Source organism: Pseudopipra pipra, chromosome 9 (assembly GCF_036250125.1).
Source record: "Pseudopipra pipra isolate bDixPip1 chromosome 9, bDixPip1.hap1, whole genome shotgun sequence".
NCBI classification, from domain to species: domain Eukaryota; kingdom Metazoa; phylum Chordata; class Aves; order Passeriformes; family Pipridae; genus Pseudopipra; species Pseudopipra pipra.
Genome location: NC_087557.1, coordinates 15470600 through 15494156, shown reverse-complemented (window position 1 = coordinate 15494156; position 23557 = coordinate 15470600). Strand labels below are relative to the sequence as shown.

Sequence of the window (23557 nt, the reverse complement as noted above, 5' to 3'; positions counted from 1 at the left end):
GGTGGATACTAGACCCAGCAAGAAGAGCACGTTTGTCTTTATTTTTTCGTGTCGTGCTTGAAGTTTTGGACATGAGACATACAAGGAAAGTGCATGCATGAGAGACTGTAAATAAACTGAAGAGTCACCCAGGGATCTGTAGTAGTTAAAAGCAACTGCTATTTTTTATCTGTTGATATGAACACAAATGAGCATTCTTTGATGAGTATTTATTACTGTTTCACTGTGGATGAAGTACACTACAAGAATTGAAAAGTTGTCTCATTTCACCAAGTTTCCCTGAGTGCCTCTCTGTCCTCGTATGAAAATACTTTTGAGAATAGTGAGATCAGTACATGATGACAAATAAAGTTTCCTTCTTTCCTGAACCCAAGAGAAAATGCACATCAGGAAAGCTTTCCTAAAGTGTTCTTTCTATACTGATACAGATGAAACTAGCTTTTTAAGCACAGAATCTAATTAGGTGGTGGCAGGAAACATTAATAAACTCCAGAGTGTTTTGCTGAAATGAGGAGTGGCCTAAATGTTGGTTATCACTTCCTTTTATAAGTGGGAAATAGAGAGATTGCTCCTGGTGGTTATGGAGCTTGGTAGGACTACTGGGAAATATGGTTGCTGGGGTTAACCTTTTGTTCTATTATCTGACATGTTGCAGAACAGAGCATTTAAACAAGAAATCATGAAGTTCTTGTTGTTATTTCTTTAGACTTTTAGCTTTTTATTGAGACTGTTGTCATTATTCTAAGTACCATAAGTTATATCAATATCTCCACCAGCTTCATCATATCCTGTGTGGAAGTTCTCCATTTTTATCTGTCAAAACTATAATTCTCCATTTTCTGTATTTAGGGTCTCTCATTTGCTGTAAGCATTATTTGTACCTGCACAGTAAATATGATGCCAGCTCACACCAGGAGGAAAAGATGTAAATGTTACTACAAATGAAACTGCTTACTGCAGAGGAATGATACACCTTTTAAATGTTGATACCTTGGCTGGATGGCTCTTTTATGAGCATGCTCAGGAGAGAGAAGTAAAAGTTAGGTTGACAAGTGTGATGCTTGCTGGTGAAAGGAGCATCCTTTCATCCCTACCTCCTTCCTACTTTGTCCAAGAGAAGGAAGTTACCCTTCTGATGCTCTTTTTTCACTTAATTGGTTTCTATGTGGACACAGCTGGACTGTATGTTTCTGAAATGATCTGAAAGTCAACAGTGATTTCTTTTTTTTTTTTTTACTTGTCAAATTAGAACCACCAGTTTCGAGGAAGAGCTGCAGTAGGTGATGGGAGAAGAAAGAAAAAGCCAACTTGATGTGTTGATCCTTCTGGTTGCTTTCATTTGACTTTGCCTGATAGAACTTCTGAGTTTCTACCAAGTCTTTTTATATTGTTTTCTTCCTGATTGACACTCTCAGGTTATTCTAAAACCTTGGATCAAGTAAAGTAGCTAAGATGTAGTAAGCGGATTCTTTCATGTTGGAAATTCATTGTCAGATTTGCTACATAAAACAACCCCTCATTTCACAGAAGAAGTAACACCATCTCTTTCAACATCTTGTTTTAGGCTTCTCAGTGTATTTCCTAAAAGACTGATGAACAAGATAATTTGACTGACACAAACCCAGTTTTTCCTGACATCCCACGCACATAAAAAAATCTGACAGCTGCCTTCCAAATGTCTTTATGTCTCTGAAGTTCCAGTAAATGCTTCTTCTGGGCCCATCTATTCTGTGTGTTGCACCAGTGGTTGCCAAAATGCACAGAGCTGGCATGCCCTGTCTGAAAGTGAGTTTTATCTTGCATGCGTGGCCATGACTGAGCTATGGAAAGTGAGCTGCACAGAAAAGTCTGTGAGTGTAAGTCAGTAAGTGTTATATGTCTGTTTGCTAATTGTTTTCCTTTGGACTATGTGGTAAAATAACCAAAATACCTTAGTTTTGTGTTTCTGTAGCAATTCTGAGATTCTCTGTTGCCACTATGGGCTAAAAAGCCAAATACTGATTATGTGAGACACAATTTCACAGAAAATTCAGTGTCATTATGAGGACAAAAGTAGCTCCTGTGTCAGAAAAAACAAGTCACAATTACCTGTGAGATTCTTAGGTATTACCAAGCTCGTGTGTATGTGTGTATTTTGTTTATTCACTCATTTTTTTTTGTCTTGCCAAAGTAGCCTATTTAATCATGGAAAGTTTTCTAAAACGTAGAGTAAATAGGGAAGATAAAGTTACATAACATTGGGCTTACAGTCTAAATATAAACCAATTTCCAATCCAATTGCTGGTTTGAGAAACTGGAGTTTAGGTTTTAAATTAAAAAATTGTTAATGACTCTTACTTGCTTTTAGGTTTTTTGGTTTGTTGTTCTTTTGGCTGCAGGGTTTTTTTGGGGTTTTTTTTGGATTTTTTTGTTATATCCACACCTTGTGATTTCAGCAGAGAAGGGAAAGAGAAAGTAGGAAAAAAAAAAAGAAAAAGTGTATGTGCCCTCTCTAGCAATATTTTTTCCCCAGTTCAATCAAAGAATTGGAAATCTTGTGACAGAAATATGGAAAGCAAATGTTCTTGAGTGATTTACAGCTTGATATTCAAAGCAGTGAGCCATGGATAAGACTATTTTGCTCACTGTCACGTGTTTAGCTGAACTGAAGTGGAATGCCATGCAAATATAAAGATGTTGATTTGCATATGCACATACTTTTTTCTTTTTTTAAGAAAACTTTTCTCCGGGAGTTAATTTCTGGTGTTATCGACTTCCTGGTAAATCATATTCTTTCCTTGCACTAAGCTAGGAAGCAATCAAGTCTCCAGTGCTCAATTTGGCAGTGTGTTTATTTTACCTTTTTGAAAGCACATCTTTGTATTTTTTATCTACTTCAAAAATAAATTTGTTAAAGAAAGGGTCAAGAGATGATGACTATACTTCACAAAAGAAACAGTCATGTTGAGTTGCAAGAATTTATTGAGGTCAGTGGTGATGTGAAATGGATAGAGTATGCTTAACAGTCTACTTGTTTTTCAGTATATTTTTTCCAGTGCTCTAATGAAATTACTGTCACTCTTTTGTGAATGTTATATGACCTCTCTATCTTTCTGTTCATCAGGACACTCTTAATCTTACTTCTTTTCTCATTTAGCAGGTTTAAATGTATGTAACTAGGCAATTCATCAAATTTTTTGCCCTTGACACAACCTTTTCTTGATATGCACATGTACCTCCTGATCTCACTGGACATTACAAAACTGAGGAAACCAAGCTGAGAGAGGAAAAAAAGGAAATAGCAGAAGTTCTTTTCCCTAGCTTTCCCCCCAAGATTGCACTTTTCCCCCCATTTTTTGGGACGTGGACATTACAGTTGAATGAAATAAACATGGGAAGTCCCCAGAACTCAAAGCTTACATTACAAAACTGACATTCTGGTATCACTTTGCTAATGGTACACCTTCTTTCATTTGCAGCAGTCTTAGCCTTGCAGACAACTTCTCTCCCACTTCCTTCGCAGTGCCAAGGGTTGCAAGTCTCATATTAGATATTACGAAGTTTCTACACTTCTTCTCCAGCCCATATTAGTCTTTCTGTCATTTCTCCTCTGTGTCGGAATTGGCTCTGGTGTGTCTGTGAGCACTGCTTGTATGCAGGCTTACACTGCTTTTCTCTCAACTCCACAGTACAGCTCTACCACTTGGGCGAACTGATGCTTCAGAACTAACTGTTCTCCAGCCAGCACAGGGACACATATTGAGGGAGAGTTTGTCTGAGAACTCCCTAGAGCGTTACAAAGGTCCGTAGATTTTCAGTCCCGTACTCAGGCACTGACCTGCACTGTTCTTTTGCCATTAGTGGCGCTTGCACAGACGCGTTGGCCATTGCAAGACATGACCCTCACTTTCAGCTGCTGAGTAGACCATCCAGGGTAACCCTGTTCCCCTGCTTGTGTCCTGTATTACTGCATCCCCAAAAACATCTCTCTTGGAGGTGACTATGTGGTATAAGGTATGTGAGACAAAATACATGCTGTGCTTGCTGTCACTCAGAGCAGTGGTGCTATAACCATTACCTCTTCTGATATGGAGCATGGTAAATACATGGCTGCCATTGCTGGGGGATTCTGGCATTCCTGTTAATGGTGACTCCTGTGTTTGGGCTGGAATTTCATAGTTGCATAAACATAAGTGTTCTCCATGGCTCCTGACTCACGTAAGGACACTTCATCCCAGCTTAGGAACAGGTTAAAGTGAAAGAATAATACCATGGAAAAGGCAGTACTGGAAAAAAGGTGTGTACAAACACATTTGCTGTAAGGTTAAAACATAATCTTCTGCAAATGAAACTTCAGTCCTTTATTACTCAGTGTGGAATTTTGCCTGTTTTTCTTGGATTCTGTAATTTATTGTGTCTCATTAAACAACTTAAATCAGGAAAATTAATCCTTGAATAACCTAGTCTCTGAGAGGTGAATAGATAGTGTGACCCTTATCTCATGCTGGACTTTTGTATTTAGAAGTGTCTATAGAATTTTTTGGTTCCCAGTACTGCCTTGACTCACTGTGCCTGTGAGACTGATCTTGAGACAGAGCTATAAAGACCAATCAGTCCAGTCACAAAGGGTGACACTGTGGTCTGGCCCTTTCCCAGAAAAATAGCCATTACAGTCAGTCCATGCAAAGATCAACTGCAGTGTGAATGCACAGTGGACACAGAGTTTATCACAAGACCTGGTTTATCTGTAGGTAGCACAGCTGCATAAAAAAGTTTATCCTTGGAAAAAGAAGGCCACCAAAATGACTTGTGGGTTGAATGCCTGTCTGCTGAGCTACCCCTTTGGAAAAAAGGGAAAAAAAAGATTCGGTTTTGACAAAAAAATGGCTTAGTGACAAAGACATCATAACATAGAACACCATGGTAAACTATTGTTCTTCAATGTTTAAAATATGCACCTTTTTTCAAAACAGAATTCATCTATCTCTTTCTGGATACTTGATTTAGTTATAACTTCCACCATCAGAGAGCTATATTTTGAATATATATATTTTTCTAGATCATTACTAGCTCCTGATGCATTTTTAATAACTACACATGTACACAGTATGATCCAAAAGTGTGTCAATAGAAGCTATATTTTCCTCCTTTAAGGAAGGAGAAAAATTTCAAACTTTTTGATACTCTTTTTGAAAAGTATTCATCAGAACTAGGCAGTGCATATGACCAGTGACTTCATCAAAGCCTTAGCTACTTTTGAGCATAATTAAATAATCCTTATCCCTTAAGACTTTTGCAATCAGAATAACTGTAACACAAACATGCCACTGAAATATGGCAGAGAAATGCGCTGGAGCATTTTCGTGACCTGTGCTCCCATCAGTCACTTCCATATACTGCGTATACAGTCTGGAGTTCTCCCAGTGCAGGTGGCTAGATAAGCATGCCTTCTCAGAAAATGGATTTAGGAGGGAGTAAAAGTGGTGTTCATTTCTTGTATAGCAGTCAAGAGAAATGGCAGCGGCCATCCCCTTAGATGTGAGTTTGCTGGAATAGAAAAGACATGGAGTCAGAAGGAAAGCAAGTGAAGGAGTGTCACTACCTCAGAAGTTAGTCTACTTAGTGGGACGGGAAAGAAAGCAGGGCAGGTTTTTATATCCAGTGACTTCTCAGTAAAAAGATTCCCCAGTGAAACTCCTAAGATTAAGTTTCACTGTTTCAAAAATGTGCCCAAAGTAGTAATTCAAATTTCCCAGCTTGTAACCAAAGATACAATAGTTTCAGTGGAACAGGTCACATGCTGGAGTTGTGTAGCATAAGCATTGCAAGACAGTTATATACTTACATTATTATTTATTTATATTATTTTATATTATTATCTGCAAGGCAGAAGTGAGAAAAACATTGTTCGTTTAGTGGTTTTGTGCTATGGCTTTTACTTCCAAAGCATTGAATGAGAAGGACACTTGTTAATGATGAAATGTTGATACATATGTTCAATTAACAACCTGGTAAGGTGAAGCATGAAACTTTTCTCCTTGTTTATTCTTATTAATGCATAAACCCGTCAGGATGTACTGTGCCTGAGGAAGAACGCAGAGTCTGCTCTGAAGGGTTTGCAGTGCTGAGACCTGTTCCTTCAATAGTTCATATTTGTTCATCAAATGGGGAAACACTCCCTGTATTTAGAGATATTATCTACATTAGTCATCAGTACATGCAGTAAGTGTTGGTACAGTCAGGCCATCAGTAGAAGATCTTTACTGGAGATTTCGGGGAGAGCTAGTTTCTTTACATTGGCTCTGTGAGGTGAGTGTTAACTTCCTCTGAATTCAAATTTAACAATGATAATCTCATCTCTAATAATATGTTGATCTCAGCCTCATTTTGATTTATGCTTTGTTTTTCTCTTCTGTGCATCAGCCCAGTGATGACAGGACTCACGAACTGTAGAATACCACCCAAAGAATTACTGGTTATTTCTGCTGGAAAGGTCTGGACAGCAAAACATCTTCCTGTGCAGAGACCCACCAGCTATCTCTGAATGGCTTTTGCTGCAGGTCCGCAGTCTCTGGATGGCTCTTGCTCTGCCTAGCTGAATAAGGCTGCCCCCAGTCAGCTGAGAGATTTAGCCGGTACCGTCCCAGTCCTGGGTCAGTGCTCTTGCGGTATCTCTGTCCAGCCTGCACTGTGCTGTGCAGACATACTCCTGGTGATCCAGCTGTCAATGCTGATGCTGATTTAGGGACAAGGGATCAACTCTTACATATTAAGCCCAGAGGCTCACTTCTACATTTGTGGCTCTGACTGACTTGCATGAACCTGACTGAGTTACTCATGCTCTGCCTGGAGAAACTGGTCTGATTCTATCTAGGTTGAAATGTCCTTTCTTCTTTTTAAATTGATATTGTTTGCCGTGTTTCCAGGTTTGGTCACTCTTGCAGCAGGTAATTTATGCAGTTCAGAGAGATGTATTTTTTATTTTTGCTGAATCAAAATTTCCTAAGAAAACCTTTCATTTGAGGTTGAATGAAAAATTCTGTCTGACTTCAGATATTTTTCCTTTGTTTTTATAGGGTTTGAAACATTTTTCTTTTTTATTATAATTTAACTACATCCTATTACAGCATAATTTATTTCTAGAAATGTTTCTTTTGGTAAGCTTCCGCCCCCCTAAAAATAATTCACTGAAATGGGATTGTTTTTCTTTGTTGCTGTAATTTTGTAATACTATAGGCAAATCACTTCCATCACCTTGTTTGTCCTTATGCCAAACAAGGGTAATATCCCACAGCTGAAGAATGTGATGAGTCTTAATTCATTGATAGCTGTAGCATGTTTCAGAAATGTGTCATATTCCCAAGAATATTCTCAATTGCACAGATCTGCAGGGGAATATTCAGAGTTAACACTAAAAGACACTAAAGAAGAGCATAATTTTGTGTTGACAAAAAAGGCTAAGTGCATGGCGCTTTAATTTCACAAATCCTTGTCTGGAGACCTTTCTAGTTCTAAATTTCTGAAGAATGACTAGGATTTTAGCTGACTGACTTCTATTTGACTTTAAAGGGAGATCTGCATTTTAAAACCATGCAATATTTTGAAAAGTTCCTCATAATGTCCAGACTAGCATTATATTAAATCTGTCCATGGCAATGGCAAATGATGTTATTAATATTCAGTTGTTGCAAGATGGATTCAAACAAGGGGAGAGTGGGGAGTGCTCTTTAGCATGGCTCTTGGTTGTTAAGAAATTAATAAACCCTCCTTGTCTCTGATTTTATAATGGACAATAACCGTTAACTGATCAACAGAAGGAATGTCAGGTGTGGAATCAATGCTGATAGAGAAATATTTCATCTGTTTACATTTACGAAGGATCACTGATAAAACCTTTGATCCCATTAAGGATATAAACTCTTCACATATAGTCGATGACAAGTCTGATGAGCTAGCTGAGCTCCACCAGCCTCACTGTGCTTAGTGAATGTTCAGCTAAAAAGGGATCAAATTGACTCATGAATTTCAAGATTCCTAGGAAATTACCATTGTGAGGTGACCCAGTTTTTTGATTAGTGTCATGAAAAGACAGGTCTCACTGAGAAATAAACGTAATAACGTCAACCATGTGCTTAAGTTCTTCTCTCCGTTATACACATTCGCCTTCAAATTGTTTTGTCATTTTAGCATAAACTGTACCACTTGCTTTCATCTGAGAAACACAAGCTTAGCATAGTTCTGTGCAGAAATCAAAGATGAGCATGGAAAAAAGGCCCCTCTTTGCCTATTGAATCATTGATCAGACAAGCACAGGAGATATTTGCATGGATCCTTAGTAGTTAGGTCTCAGTAGCTGCCTTAGATAATTGTTGGAAGGGAAAGAAGAAAAGAGCATCAACTCAGATATTTCATCCATCTGTTTTTTCCCAACAATGACAGACCTTCTTATAGGTTGCCCTCTGACATCTATGCTGTTCAAACACAGAGGAATCAACCACTGATAATGGTGTTGTTACTGTTATCCCCTTGGTACTATTGAGTTTAAATCAGGAACAAGAAGTCATGAAATGGACTGCCTTTCCTTGTTAACAGATATTGAGGGGGAATTGTCTTACTGGGCCAGGAGGATATTGAGGAAGAGAGGGAGAAGGAAAGCAAAGATTCAGAAGTGCCATCAAAATTGAATTGCAGTGAGACTGATTTCACACTGTATTATTCTCTCCTCAAAAAGCCATTTGACTGAATTTGAAAATACACGTGCAAATACTATGAACTCTAAAAGTTTTAGAAAGTTTTCATAGGGATCAGGCTATGGTCAGTCACTGTCTGTTAGTTGGAACGATAGTGTTCTCACCTTCCTATGTCACTGAGGGCTCATCAGTCCCATTCAGTTCTTGGGATGCATCCATCCCTATCTCTATTTCTTAGCCTATATCTCTGACATTTTTGCTCATCTCTTTCAGTGTTTCCAGCTCATTCAGTTCTCTTTTCTCTGTTCCTGTTTTCCTGTACAGGTGCAGGGAACTTTCTGTGCAGCAGAGGCCCACATCACAACCAAAGCATGTGAGGATAACTGCCTCTACAAGAACATGAGTTCTTTTCCCTCCTCACTGAACATGCTTTGTGCTCCCCTCAGGACTCATGACAGTTTAGTGGAGAAGAGCTGGTGAGTATGGCCAGATAAGGCAAAGGAGATTTACCTGAGAAAGAGCTAGGTGAGAAAGTTGTCCTTGGCTTATAGGCTTATGATCCTCACAGATAGCTTCAGTACAAAAGCAGAAGCAACACAGTTTTCTGTTAAGATGTCTAAATGGTCAGATGAGTTTAAAAAAGAGGAAGGAAATCTCTCCATGTTGGGTAAGTGAAAACAAAGGGGGAACATAGTAATGTACAATCATAGCTCTTCCGCAGTGTGGCAGCAGCATCTGTTAAAAAATGCAGGACACTTAAAACTGTCAAGGAACTCTGAAACCCAGGTTGAGCTGCAAACCTGGGCTGTATCAAACAGATGAGGGCTTCAGTCAGCTGAGATAAAGTTTCCTACTAAGTGCTGAAGTACCAGTGGCTCTGGTTTCCTTCCCTTCTCTCTTTCCTCTGCTTTTTCTGCAGTGCTTCCCAGTTATGTTAAAAACTAATGCTTGGTTCTCTGGGGTACCTGTTGACTTTGATCGGTGTTATAAGCCCCCCGGTGATGGGCTGCAGTAGAAAAAGCAGTTGCCACTGGAGATGAACACAAGGTGAGAAAAAAACTGAACAAAAATATGGCATTGTTCTTTTTAAACTGCAAATTCAAGTCAAAGGTGTGAACACCATAACCTTCAAATGATAAGTGTGCAGACAAATCTTTCAGATGCACTCTGAGAGCTATTTTGGAAGACATAACCACAAGCCTCTTGAGTTAGATGTAGTGATTGCATAGATGTAGACTGCCCTGGCAAAATGTCTTTTCATAACCAAGGCAGAGGATTTCATTAAGAGTGCATTCATTAAGTTATCTTTTCTCTGCCTCTCTTAGTTAATTTGCTTTCTGAGGCTCTCCCAATGTCTCAGCTCAAAGGAGAGTATGTCAAGAAGAATTTTCAGTTCTTCCAGAAGCTCGTTTCTGTCTGGTGTAAGTTGGGAGGGAAGGAACTCCAAAAGAAACAACACCCTCTTCATAATAACCATTAGCCAAAGAGGCTCAGCTATTACTGGTACAAAGAATCTCAGCTGGTTAAACTGCCTACATTTCTCTCTGAAGTTAACAGTAGAATAGCCAAGTAGAATTCATTCCCCAGATGTTACAAGTGCTCTGAAATATGTTTGAAACTATCTAAATACTTTACACTTCTTATAAATTCATAACTTGATCCCAGAAGAGGATCCAGTGCATTCACCATGGACTAATAAACATTTAGAAAAGTTAAATTACTTAGAGATATTTAAGTATCATACAAATATGTGTAAAGTGTAGACACTCTCCAGCATAAAACCCAACCTGCAAAGATCTTTGTCTATTTAATTGCATTTTGGTTCACCCATTTAATAAAGAGGATTATTTTTTAACCTCTCCAGTTCCAAACAGAACTTCAGATTCTATTACAACAGAGTGGAAGAAGAGAAATCTTAAACCAAGGGCATTTAGTCACCTGCAGAGTGAGAGAGATTGAAAAGGAAAATGGATTTACTGCCTTCCACATCAGTTTGCAGGCAATTTGTGTTTGAATTCCTCTTAAATCAATTTCTGCATAATATTAGTGGTCTGAAATGATGCAAAATGGTATTGGAACACAGCTTCCTTTTGCAACACAGATAAATTCTCTCCTTGAGCCTTGTTATTCTTCTAGTCATCTGTTTTCCTTTCATTTATTCTTTCATGATGTCTGTGCCTTCTGACGAGTGAAACGTGAATAGGAAGTGGGAAGGAGCAAGCTTTGTCTCTACTGCCAGTGTGCCTCATACATTTGTGAAGAAGCAGACCTGCGTCATAAAACCAACCGAAAGCCACGGAGTTACCTCTCTAAAAAATGTAATGGACTGTACTGAAAGCCTAACTTTGACTGATGTGAGGTTTGGGACTTTATCCAGGTAAGAATTCATGCAGCAATGAGCACAGATAAGGCAGATGACCCAGAGTAGGGCCAAACTGTTTACCAGCAGATGTGTTTTTGAAAATCTTCCTTAACTGGTCATGGCAGCGGAAAATACCCTGCTGTTAAACGCATCTGCAATCCACTGCACTCCCAATCCACCTACAAAAATTCTGACCTTTAAAGAAATGATGGAGAAGCTGGTGATTTTTTCCATGGCATTGAAGCTCAGTCTATTTTAGGCTCCAAGGCAATTGCAGCCCTTTTTGCTCCCTATTTCACATCACTTTTAAGTCTTGTTCTGGCCACTATGAACCCTTCAGCACTTCTCCCTGCGCAATCACTCGAGTCAAGATCTGTGATTTGTGATTTGCAGATGACATGTACATTTCTTGGCTGATGGCTGTTAAAGCAGTTTGCAAACCTAAGGCAATAAAGTGCAGGGATGCAGTTGGAGCTTTCTATTGCCACACTAAATTGCCATTCTCATGCAAATGAATAACAAGCTTCTCTCAGATTGAAAATGAAGCATTGTAAATTTCTGCATTAATATTTTAAGGAAATAATTTTGTCAATTACCATTATATACCTTCAATAGAATATCATATTTAACTGGTCTGGGTATCAAAAACAGTGATGCAACTTGATGTATAAGAAAAGAAAAAACAAGCAGTTTCTGCATTCATCAAATCTAGGTCCTTTAATCCCCTCAGTGTGGAAATCAATTTATTACTGAGCTGTAGAACAGAGTAACAGTTTGTAAAGTGTTAACGCAATTATTTATACATTTCTGATCATCTTTCATTTAAATATTTATAAAATACATACTGGGAAGTTTATACCTTTTAGAAAACTCGGTTTCTATGTCATTTTCTTAAAATATTCACTTCTCCTAAAAGATATCTAAAAAGAAAACCTCCTGAATTTTGTTTTAAGTGACACTAAAAATGTACAAACAAAATGTAATCTTAAACAGAAAATAATATGATTACCATCAGAAGGATTACTGTGGTTTGTTGTTCAGAGAGCACGAAACACAAAATGATTTTTTCAAACACTCGGTCCTGGCTTACAGAAAACCAAATGTATTGAAGTGCCTCAGTCTTAATGTGCATCCTAAAGTCTACATATTGTATAAATTCCTAATCCTGTCAAAATGTAAGTCTGAAGATTAGCAGAATGTATAATAAATGATTTCATGTCATTACACATAAAAATAGTATTGCTAAATCAAGTGTGGCCCTTTATAAATGTAAAAAAGCCTAACTTAAGCAGATTTGTGCTTTATAATTCTGCAGCTCGGAGGAGAAAAAAGCAAGGTCGACTAAAATAGATTCCTCATTTCTCTGATATAAATCAGTTTGTCTTCACACACATGCAAAAAGACACTGGCATAGATTTCTTTAGCAAATAACTTAATATTTATTGAGATTTCTTGTACATTTAATTATTAATGTCAACAGTGTTACAGTATTTCTATGAGGTTGCTATTACTGACCCTGTACCTGTTGGGTTTTTTTCCCCCTCATATTATTTCTTCTACAAGCATGAAGGCATAACACTTACCAATTATTTTGTGTGACAGAGTCAAAAAGACTTATGGTCACTAGATCTCTTATTTGTCAGCATTTCAGGCCTTGACTGACTGTTGTCTACAAAATATCGTTTAGTTTAGTTGTTTTATAGTTAATTCATTTGGTACATTAATGATAAACATTTACGGAACTGCCATTTCTCAGTGTATTAAAATGAATCTTGTAGAAATGTTCAGTGAAGCCAGAAGAAAATGTAAACCACGTGTACAGTTCTTTGTTCAGCAGTAGATGTAACCTAGACACAGTAATGCTACTGTTACAAGGTGTGGTGATTTGGGCTGTTAAGGTAGAATATTACAGGCACGTTCCTGTACAAAAGATCTTTTATTATGTTTATCCTTTCCCCTTAATAAGATAAAATCGCTAGAATATCAGAGAAAGGTCAAATTGCAAACCTGTTCTGTTGTATATATATTATAAATATGAAGAATGTTAGAAATAATGTATGAACACACTCCTTTTACTGAGTTGTGACACTTTTGCATGGTTTACAGTGGAAAATAAGTCAGTAATCATCTTGTTGGTGGAAAAATTGTTTTTAGACAGTCTTTTTCCTCCTGCACCTTTTAAATAAGCCAGCCAACCAGAGAACTCAGAGTGACTGAAGTCAGTAGACAGCTGCAAGATGCAGCACAGTTGAGCTCAGTAGTAAAACTCTCACTGACTTCAATAGAGGCAAATTTCTCCCCAACATTTTCAAAGGTGCCTGGAGGGTGTGCATCACCAACTTAAGGAATTTTAAGGAGGTATTTCACACTGATTGAAAATCATATTTTTCAGATATTTCTTATCCAGACTCTGACATGTAAAAATAGCTCTTATAACAAGCACTAAAATAGGGCAGCTCCTGTCCCTTAATGACGAAAATAGCTCTGATCCACCTTTTGTGATCAACTGGCATGTTGTACCAGTTTTGCACATTCTTAAGTGTACTGATCCAGATTCTGAGGGTCTTACATGCACAGCAACCCTCCAGTCATCAAGGACAGCGGGAGCTCTGTTGGAGTCAAACCTTCAAGACTAGACATAAAATCTACTCACAGGCTCATTATTTCTTTCACTTGAAGAACTAAAAATGACCAAAAGAACTAACTATCATTTATAGAAGGAAATTAAATGTCCTGGTAATCTAAGTCTTCAATTAAATCAGGAGCATATCTGGCATTGACTGTCTTGAACAGAGACTATTAACACATTTATTGAGCAAGACTGTCTCTGGGTCTGACACATATAGGCACTGGGAGAGGGAGTACTGAAGACTGAGTTTAAAAGCACAACACTGTGATCTGTCATTATTTTCTCTCTTTTTAAATTCACTAGTAGACTCTCAAGAGTCAGATCTCTCCCTTTGTGCAAGCCAAGGAGCTTCTTCCTAATGCTCGTTGTTTGGGGAAGGAACACATCTGCTTCTCATCTGCTGTCTGGGAACAAAGGCACCAACCAGCCCAATACCATCCCTCACACACACCTCTCCAAAGATCCCCAGACTCTCCATGCACAGAACAGCACTATTCCAGCAATTCAGCAGACAGAAGTTGTTGAATCCTGAACTCGTAGAAATCCATTTTCAGCCCTTCTTCCACACTGCTGGCAGTGGGTATTATATACTATTTCTTACAGTGCAAAGGGAGGCAAAGAGTAGGGTATAGGACTGGTACGGTTGGTGTAGGTAACACAATACTACTCCATAATTTGTTATCCCAGGAATTCCTTGTATTTCAAATTGTAGTGTGGCTGTGGGAGCTGTATGGTGCTCATGAACAGGTGCTCAGCAAGAAAAGAAAGACACATGTTTATCAACCTATACTCCAGGTCAGCTTCAGGCAGTTCATTCTTTTTGTACCTCCAGTGAGCAAGCTGTCAGGGAGCTTAAATGACCTTATGAGAGGGATCCAGATCTTAAAATAAATATGTCACCTATGCTTTATCGGGGAAATAGGCAGGAGAATCCCCAGTGCCCCAGTTTCTGTTCCTCTAAGAATGCCAACCTCCTTGAAAAAAGATCCAATGGCATGCTGAGGTCTGTACTAAGTCAGGGCACAATTTTTTCCCCCTGCTATTTCTTTGGAAAACGGCAGCCAAATCAAAATCTTATATGGGAAAGAAAGAATGTGAATAGTATTCAACGTGGGTAAGGGCAATAATCAAAAATTTTTGTTCCAATATTCTCAAAACTAAAAATTCCAGTGTTGGAGAGCATTTTTAAAACAAATTTTCAAATACAGGCTTAAAAAATACTAAACTTAAAAAAACCCAAAACAACTGAAAAAAAAAAGAAAATGCAAGAACCATTTCAGAGATAACCATTCTAGATACTCCAAACAGAAGATTTCTTGATCTGGATAAAACTCCTTGTTTATTCCTTCAGGGTTTTGTTTTTGGTGTTTTGTGGTTTGTTTTTTTTCAGAACAGAAACCAGACAATCTCTAAATACCACTGACTGTTCAAAACAAGTGCTTGCCTACCACTTACAGTAGGACCAGTGCCCTTGACCCTATACTTACCAGCATAAGATTCAGGGCTTTAACAAATACTTTGGCTTTATACAGTCCAAGTGTCTTCATTAATGACCACTGAAGCCAACAAAGATATTCCCTCTTTGGGTGAATTTTGGATATGACTATATTTTTCCTTTGTTATAGGAAATGCTGCCATGTCACTAGTACCTCTGATGAGCAGAGTATAACAAGCAACAGATTCCCCAGGAAAACACTTCCTATCTGTTAGAAAAAGATGACCGTTTTCAAATAGATGATACATGATTTAGGTTTGTTGGTGAGTTATGTTCACTGGGTTTCACATTAAATCTATCACTGAATACACATTTATCATGGTAACAAGAGAGCATCACTTAATAGAGCTGCTAATATTCCCTCTCAGGATATATCATGGTAAGCATAATTTAAAAAAAAAAAATATCTGCAGTGCATCTTTAAGTGTGTTGTATTAATTACAATATTCATTAAATAAGGAAATGAATAGCAATCAGAGAAAGCATGATGGATGAAGAAGGAACTGTAGAACTGAACAGTGATCTGGGGAATAGCTCTGATATGGTGATTGTTTTCTTCCAGCATGCTCTTTAGTGTTGCCTTTTACCCCAGAAAAGCTTTCAGATCACAGCTGCTTCTATATTGATGAGTATGGGGAAAAGAACAAACTCTAGCTGTGAATGTTCGATCAATCTTTATATAGGTAAAATTGTCATTCTCCAGCTGATTTATGTAATGATTTTAATTTGTGCCAGGAAAGCCGTAACAGAAATCCACTCCCATGCAATTAATTGTTTAAATCAAATACACATGCTTCCTGCACAGGATGTTTATGCCTAAATGTAGGAGACAAGACTATACTTCTTAAATAAACGATGCAGAAACTGGTTGAAGTTTACTTTCTGCTATCCAGGGACCATAGTTGCTTCTTGCCTTCTTCAAATGTAGTCTATTTAATCTCCTGGAGTGTAGGAAATTATGTTCAAAATCTCTGTGATCCTCTATCCATAGTAAGTTATGCAAGTAGTGACAAGTATACACCATAAATCTTGAGGTTCTGTCTTTAATGTGTGGCTACAGACTGTTGATCAAGAGAGCCTGAAAGAAAAACATTATTTTCAGGTGTGAAAAACCATCACCTTTATCAAATAATTTCTCTTGCATCTCTCCCAAGGCATTGTACCCTATTTAAACTTGGGAGGTTAAATTTGTAGCATTCATTATGACTGAAAATTTAGTTCACACAATCATGATGTTCCCCTTATTAAGTGTTACTGTTAAACAATATTAAAATAAGGACAATGTGATTGGCCTTTTGAAAGGTTCACAAGGTATTTATTTTTTTGTCCTGTCTCTTAATTGTGTCTGCTTTTTAAGATTCTGATATGCAAGCTAATATTGCTGCTGTATGCCTTCTTTGCCACATATTATCTGATTTATCTATGCATATCTTACAATTTACAGTTCTGCCTGGTGTGTATAATTGAAATGCTTATGGGTAATGTAAATGTCTTTTGACAGAGCTATGTCTTGAATCTTTGGTTGGTAGGTTTTCTTGAACCTCGTAACAAATCAGAAATAAATTCTGGCAGATAGTCTGACAGTTTTACCGTACTTAAAAAAATACATTCTGTAAGAATCTTCACCCATGCCATTCTGTGACTTATTAGATAGAATAAAGACAGAAAGCTTCAGAAGCTTCAGAAACTATAGCAAGAGTTACCCATACTAAAAGTGGCTGCTTCACCCACTAGTTCTCTCCCAACCCAATTCAGCCCTAGTTCATCACTACCCCTTGACAAATAGTCTCCAGCCTCCAAAATAACTGTTCTTTTGTTAGTAATTTTCAGTAGCCACTGTCATGACATGTAAAGCACTGGACAGGGTATTGATCCAGCCGTGCTTGCTGCTGGCGGTGGGTTCAGAGGCCTGAAGGGTTCCTTCAGTTAAACTTTGGGGAGACTCCACATTCAATCCTGAGTGCAGGACTCTTGATGCACGTAGTAAATGTGTGCAGTATGGAGTGCTTTCCTACTACCCATGGCCACAGAGCAAGGAGCACTTCAGGAGCTTTGGAATGTGCCAAGATTTCTGCTAGATGTAGTCAAGTTCCTGCTGCATCCCTGCAGCATTGCTGACCAGCAGAACTGGCAGATACAAGAAAATTGTTTCTGCATCTGTCCAAAATGGGTAATGGTGAATGCGTGCTCAGAAATGTTTTTCCATCCTCTTGCTAGGGGTGAGTTATCTCCATATTGCCTCTTACTGTGGGATGAACCTACTTGGCCCAGTGCAGTCCTGAATTATTATGAAACATTTGTTATTAGTGCAAGATCATTTACTTGGATGAAAAATCTTTGCAAAGCACCATGTTCATTGTACTAATTGTGTTCTTCTCTCTAACCAGATAGGAAATAAACTGGACAGGAGCTGGGCAGCAGTTCAAGCAGGCACTAATACTCCACTTTTGGGTTAGAGTTCCTACATTTAGAAGGCAGTTTGTTAATCATTATTCCTTTCCTCTCTGCATGCAGGTCCTTTTCAAGACACTGAGATATCAAGGCTCGGATTTTCAGTCGTTGACTTCAGCAAAAGCTGCACTTCTCTTTACAACAGACTAATTGAAGGGAAAAAATCCAAACCTGTAGGATGTGGGAGTCTGATCTTACTATGGAAAAAGGAAGAGACATTGATTCCTCTATTCCACTGGCCACAAAGCCTATTCTGGATAGAGGAATTGAGATGTTGCTGAGCTTTCATTTTAATAGACATGGGAGCATCAAAAGGTACTTTTTTTTTTTTAATTTTAAGATTTTGAAGTGCTTGGGGAGCAACACCAAAACCTGATGTAATTCCCCTGGAAGTCACTCCGATGCACTGGAAATGCCACATCTCTACTCCTGGGACCCAGGGCAATTATCTGGGGAAAACAGAGTAATTTCCAAACTACTGACTTACCTGTAGGTCTAGGTCAATGTGTCATGATGCAAAAGGCTCACAGTGGTCTTTAAAAACTGACAAATTATAAAGCTGTTTGTTGCAACTTGCAAGCCAGGAGGGTATGGGACATCAGCGGCCGTGGAGGAAAGGTGTTGTTAAAGTGAGTGGAAGTAGACTCTTCTTGCAGGACTTCTCTGCTGAGATATGACAGCTGTGGCAAAACCATTTACTGCCATCAAGAGGCAGCTATGAGAGAAGAGTATGAAATATGCTGTTCTTTATCCAGGAAACATAGTGTTTCCCAATGACCAATTTATTATTTTCACCATGTCCAGCACTATGGAAGGGTGCATCAGGGATCTGCCTTTCTCTCCTCTGAATAACTTAAGTCAGTCTGCAACACGTGAAATAATTAGGCTGACTAGAATTTACGGCTCTAGGTGGAGTTTCTTCTTTTTGTTGGGTTTGTGAGTCATGACAATGAGAGTTACCACATGAGCATGATGCAAAATGTACACACTCATTTCTTTTTCATTTTTCATTTTCATCCTGCTTTATGACTCAGATCAGTTCTAGCATAGTCCAGCTCTCTTAGGCACGAGTTTCTACAATGATTAGGTATCATCTTTAAAAATTAGAGCAACAGACAGATCATGCGAGCCATGCTCTTTCATTTTTTACTCTGATCTTCAGATAGTAAGTCCCGCATGGCTTTCAGAGAGGCCTGTCTTGTTTAATGTGGACTTTGTTGGGCTGTAATTTATTTTACTTAATTATTTATGGCTACATTATGTATATTAGCTACACTTGTCTAAATAACAAGGGTTGCAATGGAAGACTGCCTGTTCAGCTGATTAATTCCTGTTACTTTCTGCATTTCTTAAGGTGATTTTGTGATGAGTTTAGATTGCCGTTTATTGTTTCTGGATTTGTGTCTAGCAGGAACACTCTGGGACAGCAGGAAGAATAGACACAAGCAGAACTTAAGTAAATGGACACATAATATTGTATCTGTTTTGCACTTGAAGATGATTTCAGAAGAACAGGGAAATGTTTGAAAACTCAATAAAAGATCACTCTAAACTAATTTTTTTTAGTTAAAAGTGCACTTAAATCAAGAGCTCATTTTATTTCTTACAGTTATAAATTTGAGACTCTTGCCAATTTTTTTATTCTATCTTTCATTCATGAAAATAAGACAGTGAGTAAATGGAAACTTACCCAGAAAAAAAGAAATAGATTGGAATATTGGTTTCTCGTCTGACAGATTCTTTTGTCTGCTTTTTACTGCTTGCTAACAGCTTACAGCCATGGCAGGCAGCTAGCAGACCAAGTGCAAATTAACCATTTTAATATTTATTGATAGGAAAATACCCCGAGCACACTTCTAATGTGGGTTCCTTGGACATAAAGGCATCAATGGCTCTATAAAATGTAAATACATTCTTAATTACCTCAAGTGCCCCTCCTGCCCAAGTGGCTCTTTCAGTGAAACACATCTCACTGGTAATGAGCACAAATATTGCTAATGGACTATCAAGGGCATATCGTATAATCTTTTTTTCTTGGGTGCTACGCTGGTAGTGTGTAGGGTTTACTTCTTGTTCAGTTTAGGAAAGTTGGGGGGGGGCGGTTCCTACAGTAAGGAAGCTCTTCCTAAATGAAGACCACCACAGTCTTATTCTGACTGTCCTTGTGTTTCTTACAGTCTGTTTTGGGCTCTCACTGTCAGTAAGAGGAGACAAAAGCACTTTGAAATGTGTTATAGCTTTTGTTTTTTTTTCCCAAAGGAAATACTTCCCCAGAAATTCCTTTCATTTTTCTGCTCCCTGTTTCTGTTTCAGGAACAAGCTCCACTCCTGCTTTTTAGCCTCTCTTAGAATTATCATCTCACATTACTCTGTAGTCTGAGTTTATTCCTTCAATTCTCACACTTTGAGGTGGATGTTACATTCTGAAAACTTCTAGTAGGAGAAGCCCAAACTCTGAGGGAGGAAATTTCTGGATTTGGAACACCACCTGAATGAGGCCCTGTGGTGGGGATATTACCATGAAAGGAGTTGTAAGGTGTGAGAAATGGAGTTTGCAAATTTTTTTTCAGAACAACAGGAGGCTGCTTAGAGGCTGCAGAGTGAAAGGTATAATTTAATGGGCAGAGAAAAGGGCCACAGTGCCTTTTTTGAGAGTTGTAGATGGAGAGAAACTGGTAAAAAGAAATTACCCCACACTGCTGCACATTGACTTAGAAACTGTGTACTGACATTTGAGAGTTGTGTGTGGCTTTCTTGAAAACCTGCATGAGGGCAGATGATAAAAAGCTCTGAAACCTGCTGCTTCTTGAGAGGCTGAGATTCAGGCCTGGCTCTGCTGCGTTGCTGCCTGGAAAAATAAGCTGTATGATTCTAAGTCTTGTTGCCTTTGACTAAAGAAAGCATGGATAAATGTAGGCTTGGAATGGGAAGGGTTCATCTGGGATATCAAGGGCAAGCAGTTAATATATTTAAGGTGCAGTTTCAATTCTTTGAGAGGGATTTTATGGTGACTGCAATGCAATTCACTCACCTTCTGTTTATTTGTAAAATAGGCCTACTGCTACTACCAGGAATTGTGAGAAGATGCACTCACTAGCTGTGAAAACCACAAATGGTGCAACTGCAAGTATGATGGAAATGTCCATGTGTAAGGGAAAATTCTTCATGCTGCTACCAAGAGTTTGAGGGGAATTGAAGATGTGGAGGTGTCTGAGCCTCATTCACTGCTGCTGACATACCTTAAATGTCCTCTGTACACTATGTGCTCTATGAGAAGGATGCGGCTTTTGATAAAGCAGTGTCTGATTCTCCATTTTCATTTCTTGTTCAAAAATCAAAGAACTATCTGGAAAGTGGGCAGAGCAGGAGGGAGGAATGAGTGTGTCTCAGAGTAATTTGGTGAAGGCTTTCTCTGATCCTCAAGAAGTGGATTATCACGGGAGAAATCAGTTTATTCTATCATAGTCTTACAATGACCCTTTTAATAGAGAGGATTATGTCACTCTGTAGACTATGTTAGCCTAGACAGTGACCTTGAGCTCTCCTGTTATGGTTTCTTTTGTTTGTGGCAGAGATACTGTGGTTTGAAGTTGTGCAGTGTTTCTCCTGGGGTTTCTTGGGTGTGACAGCAGGTCACACTGCTGCAGCCATGGCACTAAATGGGGATAGATGACTGTGAGAGTAGAAAAGATTCAAGACAAAGAAAAAAGACCTGAGGAGAGAAAAACAGAGTAAAAACTGGGGCAGAAAGGGAACTGATCTAGAGAACTTGCCTAGTCCTTTGGTGGAGACTGCATCCAGTGCTGGAGAATACAAAGTGTTTCAGAGAGAAAGTAGATTTACTCTTTCTGCTCCTGTGCTATAATCAGATATGTGTCTCATTTACTCTTCCCTCTTCTTCCCCTCTCTGCAGATATATAGACTTGGTAGTAGGAAGTTCATCATGCTGCACAAAATTAGCACATCTGTAATTTATATGCCTTTTAAATTCTAGTTACTTTTCATAATAGAAGAGCTGAGGTTCCCAGCAAATCATTTATGGTACCAGAAAGCTGTGGAAGAAGATTGCTTACTTCCTAATTCAGTGTGACCCAAAGAAGTGAGAGAAATAACTCAGGGCTACGTTGTTTCCTCTGGAGTGTTTTATACTGGAGTGGCCCACAGCAATAAGTGCTTAAGTGGCATAAGGGAATAGAGGAAGAGTATATAACCAGAGATGATATCTTTTCTAATAGCATTTTTAAGAATTAAAGAATATGACTTAGAAAATAGGATAACTGAAGCACAATGAGCTAGAAAAGGAGCTTTTTCATTAGGGGACAGACTAATGAAAGACTAGAGTTCTCAGACATGAATTTGACTTAGGAGTGATTTTTTTTTTCCTCAAACTTGTTTGGAGGAGATTCACCAGCCTCTTCTGTGCTTCCCATAAGCTCAGAAACAGTCCTTTTGTCATATTTGATGTGGATATATAGTACTCTGAGTTGTTTGGTTTTTTTAAATAAGATAGTATAGGATGTAATGAACATCTAGCAAAACCATATGGGGCAATTATCTCCCCTCAGATTATGAATCTTGAGAAAGCATAAAGCAGTTCTTCAAGGCTCTGTGTATCTGGAGGTATCATGTAAAATACCTGGAGGAACATTTGTGTTGTTACACAAATTCATTTTCCTAAACATAGTGAAATTTCTATAACAATTTTGGAAATGTGCATTAGCAGGTAGAATCACTGCTGTAGGAACACTTGATCTGTTGATTTTACTTTCATGGTGGACTCTTTACAGTCCGTATCATTTCCACTCCACTTCACTGATGGTGGAAAAGCTTTTTTCATGGTTTATTTAGCAGAAAGTCATTTTGATTAGCAAGATGAGTAATACTTTACAGCTGTTTGCAATTACTGCATCTGTTCTATCAGTGGATTCAAATATTGGAGGCTCTATTGACAGAAATGTGAAATGCAGTAGAAATGAGTACAAGAGGGGACACACCGACATGCATGCACACTTCATGGGTCCAGTCGTGTTAAGAGAAATCAAACAGCATGTTAGTTTAAAATCTGTGCTACAAACTAAAGAGCTGGATTTTATGAATTTGAAAGGCAGAATTTCCTGTTTGCAGGCATAGAGGTTTAGTAGAGGTTTTGTCAAAAGCAGCGTGGGCAGCAGGTCAAGGGAGGAGATTCTGTCTCTCTGCTCTGCTCTGGTGAGAGCCCACCTGGAGTACTACATCCAAGTCTGGGGCCCCCATCACAGGAAGGACATCAACCAGTCAGAGCAACTCCAGAGGAGGGGCCACTAAGTTGATTAGAGGGATGGAGTACCTCTCCTACAAGGAAGGGCTGAGAGAATTGGGATTGTTCAGCTTGGAAAAGAGAAGGCTTCGGGGTGACTTAATTGCAGCCTTCCAGTACCTGAAGGGAGCATACAAGAAAGATGGAGAGGGACTTTTTACAAGAGCATGGACAGGACAAGGAGGAATGGCTTCAAATTGAAAGAGAGTAGCTCTAGATTAGATATTAGGGAGAAATTCTTTATTGTGAGGGTGGCGAGGCAGTGGAACGAGTTTCCCAGAGAAGTTGTAGATGCCTCCTCCCTGGAAGTGTTCCAAGCCAGGTTTGAAGGGGCACTGAGCAACCAGGTCTCATGAAAGGTGTCCCTGCCCATGGCATGAGGATTGGAACTAGATGATCTTTCAGGTCCCTTCCAACCCAAGCCATTATATGATTCTGTGATTTCAGGGCAGAACCTAAGCTTCTTGGTTCTGTGAAAGCTCTGTGCTTTTATGATGCAGATGAGTAGGTGACCTGGTCTAGTAGTTTTGTACCATCTTTCAGTATGAATTTCTGAGTCCTTTGGATTTATCCATGTTCAGGATGTTCTCAGGAACATGGTGACTGAAGTGAGAGAGTTAGTACCTCTGTAGCATGGAGTGCCTCTAGAGCACTG

The 23557-nt window shown here is 38.7% G+C and overlaps 1 long non-coding RNA gene across 1 annotated transcript in view; it reads left to right on the top strand.

Moving 5' to 3' along the window:
• Window positions 1–23557, top strand: part of LOC135418921 (uncharacterized) — a 56930-nt gene that overhangs the window by 2676 nt on the left and 30697 nt on the right. Inside the window, exons 3-5 of the long non-coding RNA XR_010432747.1 lie at window positions 8994–9145; window positions 9589–11046; window positions 17670–17921. This is a non-coding gene — a long non-coding RNA (uncharacterized LOC135418921). The remainder of the gene's footprint in view (window positions 1–8993; window positions 9146–9588; window positions 11047–17669; window positions 17922–23557) is intronic.